The sequence below is a fragment of the Oncorhynchus nerka genome, linkage group LG12 (genome assembly GCF_034236695.1).
Source record: "Oncorhynchus nerka isolate Pitt River linkage group LG12, Oner_Uvic_2.0, whole genome shotgun sequence".
Taxonomy (NCBI): Eukaryota; Metazoa; Chordata; class Actinopteri; order Salmoniformes; family Salmonidae; genus Oncorhynchus; species Oncorhynchus nerka.
Genome location: NC_088407.1, coordinates 26,069,918 through 26,083,992, shown reverse-complemented (window position 1 = coordinate 26,083,992; position 14,075 = coordinate 26,069,918). Strand labels below are relative to the sequence as shown.

Sequence of the window (14,075 nt, the reverse complement as noted above, 5' to 3'; positions counted from 1 at the left end):
TGAACAGCAGCAGTAACTCTATACTGTATTCATATTAAACACATGAAGAACAGCAGCAGTAACTCTATACTGTATTCATATTAAACACATGAAGAACAGCAGCAGTAACTCTATACTGTATTCATATTAAACACATGAAGAACAGCAGCAGTAACTCTATACTGTATTCATATTAAACACATGAAGACAGCAGCAGTAACTCTATACTGTATTCATATTAAACACATGAAGAACAGCAGCAGTAACTCTATACTGTATTCATATTAAACACATGAAGAACAGCAGCAGTAACTCTATACTGTATTCATATTAAACACATGAAGAACAGCAGTAACTCTATACTGTATTCATATTAAACACATGAACAGCAGCAGTAACTCTATACTGTATTCATATTAAACACATGAAGAACAGCAGCAGTAACTCTATACTGTATTCATATTAAACACATGAAGAACAGCAGCAGTAACTCTATACTGTATTCATATTAAACACATGAAGAACAGCAGCAGTAACTCTATACTGTATTCATATTAAACACATGAAGAACAGCAGCAGTAACTCTATACTGTATTCATATTAAACACATGAAGAACAGCAGCAGTAACTCTATACTGTATTCATATTAAACACATGAAGAACAGCAGCAGTAACTCTATACTGTATTCATATTAAACACATGAAGAACAGCAGCAGTAACTCTATACTGTATTCATATTAAACACATGAAGAACAGCAGCAGTAACTCTATACTGTATTCATATTAAACACATGAAGAACAGCAGCAGTAACTCTATACTGTATTCATATTAAACACATGAAGAACAGCAGCAGTAACTCTATACTGTATTCATATTAAACACATGAAGAACAGCAGCAGTAACTCTATACTGTATTCATATTAAACACATGAAGAACAGCAGCAGTAACTCTATACTGTATTCATATTAAACACATGAAGAACAGCAGCAGTAACTCTATACTGTATTCATATTAAACACATGAAGAACAGCAGCAGTAACTCTATACTGTATTCATATTAAACACATGAAGAACAGCAGCAGTAACTCTATACTGTATTCATATTAAACACATGAAGAACAGCAGCAGTAACTCTATACTGTATTCATATTAAACACATGAAGAACAGCAGCAGTAACTCTATACTGTATTCATATTAAACACATGAAGAACAGCAGCAGTAACTCTATACTGTATTCATATTAAACACATGAAGAACAGCAGCAGTAACTCTATACTGTATTCATATTAAACACATGAAGAACAGCAGCAGTAACTCTATACTGTATTCATATTAAACACATGAAGAACAGCAGCAGTAACTCTATACTGTATTCATATTAAACACATGAAGAACAGCAGCAGTAACTCTATACTGTATTCATATTAAACACATGAAGAACAGCAGCAGTAACTCTATACTGTATTCATATTAAACACATGAACAGCAGCAGTAACTCTATACTGTATTCATATTAAACACATGAAGAACAGCAGCAGTAACTCTATACTGTATTCATATTAAACACATGAAGAACAGCAGCAGTAACTCTATACTGTATTCATATTAAACACATGAAGAACAGCAGCAGTAACTCTATACTGTATTCATATTAAACACATGAAGAACAGCAGCAGTAACTCTATACTGTATTCATATTAAACACATGAAGAACAGCAGCAGTAACTCTATACTGTATTCATATTAAACACATGAAGAACAGCAGCAGTAACTCTATACTGTATTCATATTAAACACATGAAGAACAGCAGCAGTAACTCTATACTGTATTCATATTAAACACATGAAGAACAGCAGCAGTAACTCTATACTGTATTCATATTAAACACATGAAGAACAGCAGCAGTAACTCTATACTGTATTCATATTAAACACATGAAGAACAGCAGCAGTAACTCTATACTGTATTCATATTAAACACATGAAGAACAGCAGCAGTAACTCTATACTGTATTCATATTAAACATATGAAGAACAGCAGCAGTAACTCTATACTGTATTCATATTAAAACACATGAAGAACAGCAGCAGTAACTCCTATACTGTATTCATATTAAACACATGAAGAACAGCAGCAGTAACTCTATACTGTATTCATATTAAACACATGAACAGCAGCAGTAACTCTATACTGTATTCATATTAAACACATGAAGAACAGCAGCAGTAACTCTATACTGTATTCATATTAAACACATGAAGAACAGCAGCAGTAACTCTATACTGTATTCATATTAAACACATGAAGAACAGCAGCAGTAACTCTATACTGTATTCATATTAAACACATGAACAGCAGCAGTAACTCTATACTGTATTCATATTAAACATGAACAGCAGCAGTAACTCTATACTGTATTCATATTAAACATGAACAGCAGCAGTAACTCTATACTGTATTCATATTAAACATGAACAGCAGCAGTAACTCTATACTGTATTCATATTAAACACATGAACAGCAGCAGTAACTCTATACTGTATTCATATTAAACACATGAAGAACAGCAGCAGTAACTCTATACTGTATTCATATTAAACACATGAAGAACAGCAGCAGTAACTCTATACTGTATTCATATTAAACACATGAAGAACAGCAGCAGTAACTCTATACTGTATTCATATTAAACACATGAAGAACAGCAGCAGTAACTCTATACTGTATTCATATTAAACACATGAAGAACAGCAGCAGTAACTCTATACTGTATTCATATTAAACACATGAAGAACAGCAGCAGTAACTCTATACTGTATTCATATTAAACACATGAAGAACAGCAGCAGTAACTCTATACTGTATTCATATTAAACACACGAAGAACAGCAGCAGTAACTCTATACTGTATTCATATTAAACACATGAACAGCAGCAGTAACTCTATACTGTATTCATATTAAACACATGAAGAACAGCAGTAGTAACTCTATACTGTATTCATATTAAACACATGAAGAACAGCAGCAGTAACTCTATACTGTATTCATATTAAACACATGAACAGCAGCAGTAACTCTATACTGTATTCATATTAAACACATGAAGAAAAGCATGCATAACTCTATACTGTATTCATATTAAACACATGAAGAACAGCAGCAGTAACTCTATACTGTATTCATATTAACACATGAAGAACAGCAGCAGTAACTCTATACTGTATTCATATTAAACACATGAAGAACAGCAGCAGTAACTCTATACTGTATTCATATTAAACACATGAAGAACAGCAGCAGTAACTCTATACTGTATTCATATTAAACACATGAACAGCAGCAGTAACTCTATACTGTATTCATATTAAACACATGAAGAACAGCAGCAGTAACTCTATACTGTATTCATATTAAACACATGAAGAACAGCAGCAGTAACTCTATACTGTATTCATATTAAACACATGAAGAACAGCAGCAGTAACTCTATACTGTATTCATATTAAACACATGAAGAACAGCAGCAGTAACTCTATACTGTATTCATATTAAACACATGAAGAACAGCAGCAGTAACTCTATACTGTATTCATATTAAACACATGAACAGCAGCAGTAACTCTATACTGTATTCATATTAAACACATGAAGAACAGCAGCAGTAACTCTATACTGTATTCATATTAAACACATGAAGAACAGCAGCAGTAACTCTATACTGTATTCATATTAAACACATGAAGAACAGCAGCAGTAACTCTATACTGTATTCATATTAAACACATGAAGAACAGCAGCAGTAACTCTATACTGTATTCATATTAAACAAATGAACAGCAGCAGTAACTCTATACTGTATTCATATTAAACACATGAAGAACAGCAGCAGTAACTCTATACTGTATTCATATTAAACACATGAAGAACAGCAGCAGTAACTCTATACTGTATTCATATTAAACACATGAAGAACAGCAGCAGTAACTCTATACTGTATTCATATTAAACACATGAAGAACAGCAGCAGTAACTCTATACTGTATTCATATTAAACACATGAACAGCAGCAGTAACTCTATACTGTATTCATATTAAACACATGAAGAACAGCAGCAGTAACTCTATACTGTATTCATATTAAACACATGAAGAACAGCAGCAGTAACTCTATACTGTATTCATATTAAACACACAGCAGTAAATAGAACAGCAGCAGTAACTCTATACTGTATTCATATTAAACACATGAAGAACAGCAGCAGTAACTCTATACTGTATTCATATTAAACACATGAAGAACAGCAGCAGTAACTCTATACTGTATTCATATTAAACACATGAAGAACAGCAGCAGTAACTCTATACTGTATTCATATTAAACACATGAAGAACAGCAGCAGTAACTCTATACTGTATTCATATTAAACACATGAAGAACAGCAGCAGTAACTCTATACTGTATTCATATTAAACACATGAAGAACAGCAGCAGTAACTCTATACTGTATTCATATTAAACACATGAAGAACAGCAGCAGTAACTCTATACTGTATTCATATTAAACACATGAAGAACAGCAGCAGTAACTCTATACTGTATTCATATTAAACACATGAAACAGCAGCAGTAACTCTATACTGTATTCATATTAAACACATGAAGAACAGCAGCAGTAATTCTATACTGTATTCATATTAAACACATGAACAGCAGCAGTAACTCTATACTGTATTCATATTAAACACATGAAGAACAGCAGCAGTAACTCTATACTGTATTCATATTAAACACATGAAGAACAGCAGCAGTAACTCTATACTGTATTCATATTAAACACATGAAGAACAGCAGTAACTCTATACTGTATTCATATTAAACACATGAAGAACAGCAGTAACTCTATACTGTATTCATATTAAACACATGAAGAACAGCAGCAGTAACTCTATACTGTATTCATATTAAACACATGAAGAACAGCAGCAGTAACTCTATACTGTATTCATATTAAACACATGAAGAACAGCAGCAGTAACTCTATACTGTATTCATATTAAACACATGAAGAACAGCAGCAGTAACTCTATACTGTATTCATATTAAACACATGAAGAACAGCAGCAGTAACTCTATACTGTATTCATATTAAACACATGAAGAACAGCAGCAGTAACTCTATACTGTATTCATATTAAACACATGAAGAACAGCAGCAGTAACTCTATACTGTATTCATATTAAACACATGAAGAACAGCAGCAGTAACTCTATACTGTATTCATATTAAACACATGAAGAACAGCAGCAGTAACTCTATACTGTATTCATATTAAACACATGAACAGCAGCAGTAACTCTATACTGTATTCATATTAAACACATGAAGAACAGCAGCAGTAACTCTATACTGTATTCATATTAAACACATGAAGAACAGCAGCAGTAACTCTATACTGTATTCATATTAAACACATGAAGAACAGCAGCAGTAACTCTATACTGTATTCATATTAAACACATGAAGAACAGCAGCAGTAACTCTATACTGTATTCATATTAAACACATGAAGAACAGCAGCAGTAACTCTATACTGTATTCATATTAAAACATGAAGAACAGCAGCAGTAACTCTATACTGTATTCATATTAAACACATGAAGAACAGCAGCAGTAACTCTATACTGTATTCATATTAAAACACATGAAGAACAGCAGCAGTAACTCTATACTGTATTCATATTAAACACATGAAGAACAGCAGCAGTAACTCTATACTGTATTCATATTAAACACATGAAGAACAGCAGTAACTCTATACTGTATTCATATTAAACACATGAAGAACAGCAGCAGTAACTCTATACTGTATTCATATTAAACACATGAAGAACAGCAGCAGTAACTCTATACTGTATTCATATTAAACACATGAAGAACAGCAGCAGTAACTCTATACTGTATTCATATTAAACACATGAAGAACAGCAGCAGTAACTCTATACTGTATTCATATTAAACACATGAAGAACAGCAGCAGTAACTCTATACTGTATTCATATTAAACACATGAAGAACAGCAGCAGTAACTCTATACTGTATTCATATTAAACACATGAAGAACAGCAGCAGTAACTCTATACTGTATTCATATTAAACACATGAAGAACAGCAGCAGTAACTCTATACTGTATTCATATTAAACACATGAAGAACAGCAGCAGTAACTCTATACTGTATTCATATTAAACACATGAAGAACAGCAGCAGTAACTCTATACTGTATTCATATTAAACACATGAAGAACAGCAGCAGTAACTCTATACTGTATTCATATTAAACACATGAAGAACAGCAGCAGTAACTCTATACTGTATTCATATTAAACACATGAAGAACAGCAGCAGTAACTCTATACTGTATTCATATTAAACACATGAAGAACAGCAGCAGTAACTCTATACTGTATTCATATTAAACACATGAAGAACAGCAGCAGTAACTCTATACTGTATTCATATTAAACACATGAAGAACAGCAGCAGTAACTCTATACTGTATTCATATTAAACACATGAAGAACAGCAGCAGTAACTCTATACTGTATTCATATTAAACACATGAAGAACAGCAGCAGTAACTCTATACTGTATTCATATTAAACACATGAAGAACAGCAGCAGTAACTCTATACTGTATTCATATTAAACACATGAAGAACAGCAGCAGTAACTCTATACTGTATTCATATTAAACACATGAAGAACAGCAGCAGTAACTCTATACTGTATTCATATTAAACACATGAAGAACAGCAGCAGTAACTCTATACTGTATTCATATTAAACACATGAAGAACAGCAGCAGTAACTCTATACTGTATTCATATTAAACACATGAAGAACAGCAGCAGTAACTCTATACTGTATTCATATTAAACACATGAAGAACAGCAGCAGTAACTCTATACTGTATTCATATTAAACACATGAAGAACAGCAGCAGTAACTCTATACTGTATTCATATTAAACACATGAACAGCAGCAGTAACTCTATACTGTATTCATATTAAACACATGAAGAACAGCAGCAGTAACTCTATACTGTATTCATATTAAACACATGAAGAACAGCAGCAGTAACTCTATACTGTATTCATATTAAACACATGAAGAACAGCAGCAGTAACTCTATACTGTATTCATATTAAACACATGAAGAACAGCAGTAACTCTATACTGTATTCATATTAAACACATGAAGAACAGCAGCAGTAACTCTATACTGTATTCATATTAAACACATGAACAGCAGCAGTAACTCTATACTGTATTCATATTAAACACATGAAGAACAGCAGCAGTAACTCTATACTGTATTCATATTAAACACATGAAGAACAGCAGCAGTAACTCTATACTGTATTCATATTAAACACATGAAGAACAGCAGCAGTAACTCTATACTGTATTCATATTAAACACATGAAGAACAGCAGCAGTAACTCTATACTGTATTCATATTAAACACATGAAGAACAGCAGCAGTAACTCTATACTGTATTCATATTAAACACATGAAGAACAGCAGCAGTAACTCTATACTGTATTCATATTAAACACATGAACAGCAGCAGTAACTCTATACTGTATTCATATTAAACACATGAAGAACAGCAGCAGTAACTCTATACTGTATTCATATTAAACACATGAAGAACAGCAGCAGTAACTCTATACTGTATTCATATTAAACACATGAAGAACAGCAGCAGTAACTCTATACTGTATTCATATTAAACACATGAAGAACAGCAGCAGTAACTCTATACTGTATTCATATTAAACACATGAAGAACAGCAGCAGTAACTCTATACTGTATTCATATTAAACACATGAAGAACAGCAGCAGTAACTCTATACTGTATTCATATTAAACACATGAAGAACAGCAGCAGTAACTCTATACTGTATTCATATTAAACACATGAAGAACAGCAGCAGTAACTCTATACTGTATTCATATTAAACACATGAAGAACAGCAGCAGTAACTCTATACTGTATTCATATTAAACACATGAAGAACAGCAGCAGTAACTCTATACTGTATTCATATTAAACACATGAAGAACAGCAGCAGTAACTCTATACTGTATTCATATTAAACACATGAAGAACAGCAGCAGTAACTCTATACTGTATTCATATTAAACACATGAAGAACAGCAGCAGTAACTCTATACTGTATTCATATTAAACACATGAAGAACAGCAGCAGTAACTCTATACTGTATTCATATTAAACACATGAAGAACAGCAGCAGTAACTCTATACTGTATTCATATTAAACACATGAAGAACAGCAGCAGTAACTCTATACTGTATTCATATTAAACACATGAAGAACAGCAGCAGTAACTCTATACTGTATTCATATTAAACACATGAAGAACAGCAGCAGTAACTCTATACTGTATTCATATTAAACCATGAAGAACAGCAGCAGTAACTCTATACTGTATTCATATTAAACACATGAAGAACAGCAGCAGTAACTCTATACTGTATTCATATTAAACACATGAAGAACAGCAGCAGTAACTCTATACTGTATTCATATTAAACACATGAAGAACAGCAGCAGTAACTCTATACTGTATTCATATTAAACACATGAAGAACAGCAGCAGTAACTCTATACTGTATTCATATTAAACACATGAAGAACAGCAGCAGTAACTCTATACTGTATTCATATTAAACACATGAAGAACAGCAGCAGTAACTCTATACTGTATTCATATTAAACACATGAAGAACAGCAGCAGTAACTCTATACTGTATTCATATTAAACACATGAAGAACAGCAGCAGTAACTCTATACTGTATTCATATTAAACACATGAAGAACAGCAGCAGTAACTCTATACTGTATTCATATTAAACACATGAAGAACAGCAGCAGTAACTCTATACTGTATTCATATTAAACACATGAAGAACAGCAGTAACTCTATACTGTATTCATATTAAACACATGAAGAACAGCAGCAGTAACTCTATACTGTATTCATATTAAACACATGAAGAACAGCAGCAGTAACTCTATACTGTATTCATATTAAACACATGAAGAACAGCAGCAGTAACTCTATACTGTATTCATATTAAACACATGAAGAACAGCAGCAGTAACTCTATACTGTATTCATATTAAACACATGAAGAACAGCAGCAGTAACTCTATACTGTATTCATATTAAACACATGAAGAACAGCAGCAGTAACTCTATACTGTATTCATATTAAACACATGAAGAACAGCAGCAGTAACTCTATACTGTATTCATATTAAACACATGAAGAACAGCAGCAGTAACTCTATACTGTATTCATATTAAACACATGAACAGCAGCAGTAACTCTATACTGTATTCATATTAAACACATGAAGAACAGCAGCAGTAACTCTATACTGTATTCATATTAAACACATGAAGAACAGCAGCAGTAACTCTATACTGTATTCATATTAAACACATGAAGAACAGCAGTAACTCTATACTGTATTCATATTAAACACATGAAGAACAGCAGCAGTAACTCTATACTGTATTCATATTAAACACATGAAGAACAGCAGCAGTAACTCTATACTGTATTCATATTAAACACATGAAGAACAGCAGTAACTCTATACTGTATTCATATTAAACACATGAAGAACAGCAGCAGTAACTCTATACTGTATTCATATTAAACACATGAAGAACAGCAGCAGTAACTCTATACTGTATTCATATTAAACACATGAAGAACAGCAGCAGTAACTCTATACTGTATTCATATTAAACACATGAAGAACAGCAGCAGTAACTCTATACTGTATTCATATTAAACACATGAAGAACAGCAGCAGTAACTCTATACTGTATTCATATTAAACACATGAAGAACAGCAGCAGTAACTCTATACTGTATTCATATTAAACACATGAAGAACAGCAGCAGTAACTCTATACTGTATTCATATTAAACACATGAAGAACAGCAGCAGTAACTCTATACTGTATTCATATTAAACACATGAAGAACAGCAGCAGTAACTCTATACTGTATTCATATTAAACACATGAAGAACAGCAGCAGTAACTCTATACTGTATTCATATTAAACACATGAAGAACAGCAGCAGTAACTCTATACTGTATTCATATTAAACACATGAAGAACAGCAGCAGTAACTCTATACTGTATTCATATTAAACACATGAAGAACAGCAGCAGTAACTCTATACTGTATTCATATTAAACACATGAAGAACAGCAGCAGTAACTCTATACTGTATTCATATTAAACACATGAAGAACAGCAGCAGTAACTCTATACTGTATTCATATTAAACACATGAAGAACAGCAGCAGTAACTCTATACTGTATTCATATTAAACACATGAAGAACAGCAGCAGTAACTCTATACTGTATTCATATTAAACACATGAAGAACAGCAGCAGTAACTCTATACTGTATTCATATTAAACACATGAAGAACAGCAGCAGTAACTCTATACTGTATTCATATTAAACACATGAAGAACAGCAGCAGTAACTCTATACTGTATTCATATTAAACACATGAAGAACAGCAGCAGTAACTCTATACATGTATTCATATTAAACACATGAAGAACAGCAGCAGTAACTCTATACTGTATTCATATTAAACACATGAAGAACAGCAGCAGTAACTCTATACTGTATTCATATTAAACACATGAAGAACAGCAGCAGTAACTCTATACTGTATTCATATTAAACACATGAAGAACAGCAGCAGTAACTCTATACTGTATTCATATTAAACACATGAAGAACAGCAGCAGTAACTCTATACTGTATTCATATTAAACACATGAAGAACAGCAGCAGTAACTCTATACTGTATTCATATTAAACACATGAAGAACAGCAGCAGTAACTCTATACTGTATTCATATTAAACACATGAACAGCTATAGTATTCAGTAACTCTATACTGTATTCATATTAAACACATGAAGAACAGCAGCAGTAACTCTATACTGTATTCATATTAAACACATGAAGAACAGCAGCAGTAACTCTATACTGTATTCATATTAAACACATGAAGAACAGCAGCAGTAACTCTATACTGTATTCATATTAAACACATGAAGAACAGCAGTAACTCTATACTGTATTCATATTAAACACATGAAGAACAGCAGCAGTAACTCTATACTGTATTCATATTAAACACATGAAGAACAGCAGCAGTAACTCTATACTGTATTCATATTAAACACATGAAGAACAGCAGCAGTAACTCTATACTGTATTCATATTAAACACATGAAGAGCAGCAGTAACTCTATACTGTATTCATATTAAACACATGAAGAACAGCAGCAGTAACTCTATACTGTATTCATATTAAACACATGAAGAACAGCAGCAGTAACTCTATACTGTATTCATATTAAACACATGAAGAACAGCAGCAGTAACTCTATACTGTATTCATATTAAACACATGAAGAACAGCAGCAGTAACTCTATACTGTATTCATATTAAACACATGAAGAACAGCAGCAGTAACTCTATACTGTATTCATATTAAACACATGAAGAACAGCAGCAGTAACTCTATACTGTATTCATATTAAACACATGAAGAACAGCAGCAGTAACTCTATACTGTATTCATATTAAACACATGAAGAACAGCAGCAGTAACTCTATACTGTATTCATATTAAACACATGAAGAACAGCAGCAGTAACTCTATACTGTATTCATATTAAACACATGAAGAACAGCAGCAGTAACTCTATACTGTATTCATATTAAACACATGAAGAACAGCAGCAGTAACTCTATACTGTATTCATATTAAACACATGAAGAACAGCAGCAGTAACTCTATACTGTATTCATATTAAACACATGAAGAACAGCAGCAGTAACTCTATACTGTATTCATATTAAACACATGAAGAACAGCAGCAGTAACTCTATACTGTATTCATATTAAACACATGAACAGCAGCAGTAACTCTATACTGTATTCATATTAAACACATGAAGAACAGCAGCAGTAACTCTATACTGTATTCATATTAAACACATGAAGAACAGCAGCAGTAACTCTATACTGTATTCATATTAAACACATGAAGAACAGCAGCAGTAACTCTATACTGTATTCATATTAAACACATGAAGAACAGCAGCAGTAACTCTATACTGTATTCATATTAAACACATGAAGAACAGCAGCAGTAACTCTATACTGTATTCATATTAAACACATGAAGAACAGCAGCAGTAACTCTATACTGTATTCATATTAAACACATGAAGAACAGCAGCAGTAACTCTATACTGTATTCATATTAAACACATGAAGAACAGCAGCAGTAACTCTATACTGTATTCATATTAAACACATGAAGAACAGCAGCAGTAACTCTATACTGTATTCATATTAAACACATGAAGAACAGCAGCAGTAACTCTATACTGTATTCATATTAAACACATGAAGAACAGCAGCAGTAACTCTATACTGTATTCATATTAAACACATGAAGAACAGCAGCAGTAACTCTATACTGTATTCATATTAAACACATGAAGAACAGCAGCAGTAACTCTATACTGTATTCATATTAAACACATGAAGAACAGCAGCAGTAACTCTATACTGTATTCATATTAAACACATGAAGAACAGCAGCAGTAACTCTATACTGTATTCATATTAAACACATGAAGAACAGCAGTAACTCTATACTGTATTCATATTAAACACATGAAGAACAGCAGCAGTAACTCTATACTGTATTCATATTAAACACATGAAGAACAGCAGCAGTAACTCTATACTGTATTCATATTAAACACATGAAGAACAGCAGCAGTAACTCTATACTGTATTCATATTAAACACATGAAGAACAGCAGCAGTAACTCTATACTGTATTCATATTAAACACATGAAGAACAGCAGCAGTAACTCTATACTGTATTCATATTAAACACATGAAGAACAGCAGCAGTAACTCTATACTGTATTCATATTAAACACATGAAGAACAGCAGCAGTAACTCTATACTGTATTCATATTAAACACATGAAGAACAGCAGCAGTAACTCTATACTGTATTCATATTAAACACATGAAGAACAGCAGCAGTAACTCTATACTGTATTCATATTAAACACATGAAGAACAGCAGCAGTAACTCTATACTGTATTCATATTAAACACATGAAGAACAGCAGCAGTAACTCTATACTGTATTCATATTAAACACATGAAGAACAGCAGCAGTAACTCTATACTGTATTCATATTAAACACATGAACAGCAGCAGTAACTCTATACTGTATTCATATTAAACACATGAAGAACAGCAGCAGTAACTCTATACTGTATTCATATTAAACACATGAAGAACAGCAGCAGTAACTCTATACTGTATTCATATTAAACACATGAAGAACAGCAGCAGTAACTCTATACTGTATTCATATTAAACACATGAAGAACAGCAGCAGTAACTCTATACTGTATTCATATTAAACACATGAAGAACAGCAGCAGTAACTCTATACTGTATTCATATTAAACACATGAAGAACAGCAGCAGTAACTCTATACTGTATTCATATTAAACACATGAAGAACAGCAGCAGTAACTCTATACTGTATTCATATTAAACACATGAACAGCAGCAGTAACTCTATACTGTATTCATATTAAACACATGAAGAACAGCAGCAGTAACTCTATACTGTATTCATATTAAACACATGAAGAACAGCAGCAGTAACTCTATACTGTATTCATATTAAACACATGAAGAACAGCAGCAGTAACTCTATACTGTATTCATATTAAACACATGAAGAACAGCAGCAGTAACTCTATACTGTATTCATATTAAACACATGAAGAACAGCAGCAGTAACTCTATACTGTATTCATATTAAACACATGAAGAACAGCAGCAGTAACTCTATACTGTATTCATATTAAACACATGAAGAAC

The 14,075-nt window shown here is 32.5% G+C and overlaps 1 long non-coding RNA gene across 1 annotated transcript in view; it reads right to left on the bottom strand.

Moving 5' to 3' along the window:
* LOC135574168 (uncharacterized) overlaps nt 1-14,075 on the bottom strand; it is a 100,344-nt gene that overhangs the window by 620 nt on the left and 85,649 nt on the right. The gene's annotated exons all lie outside the window — the stretch shown is intronic.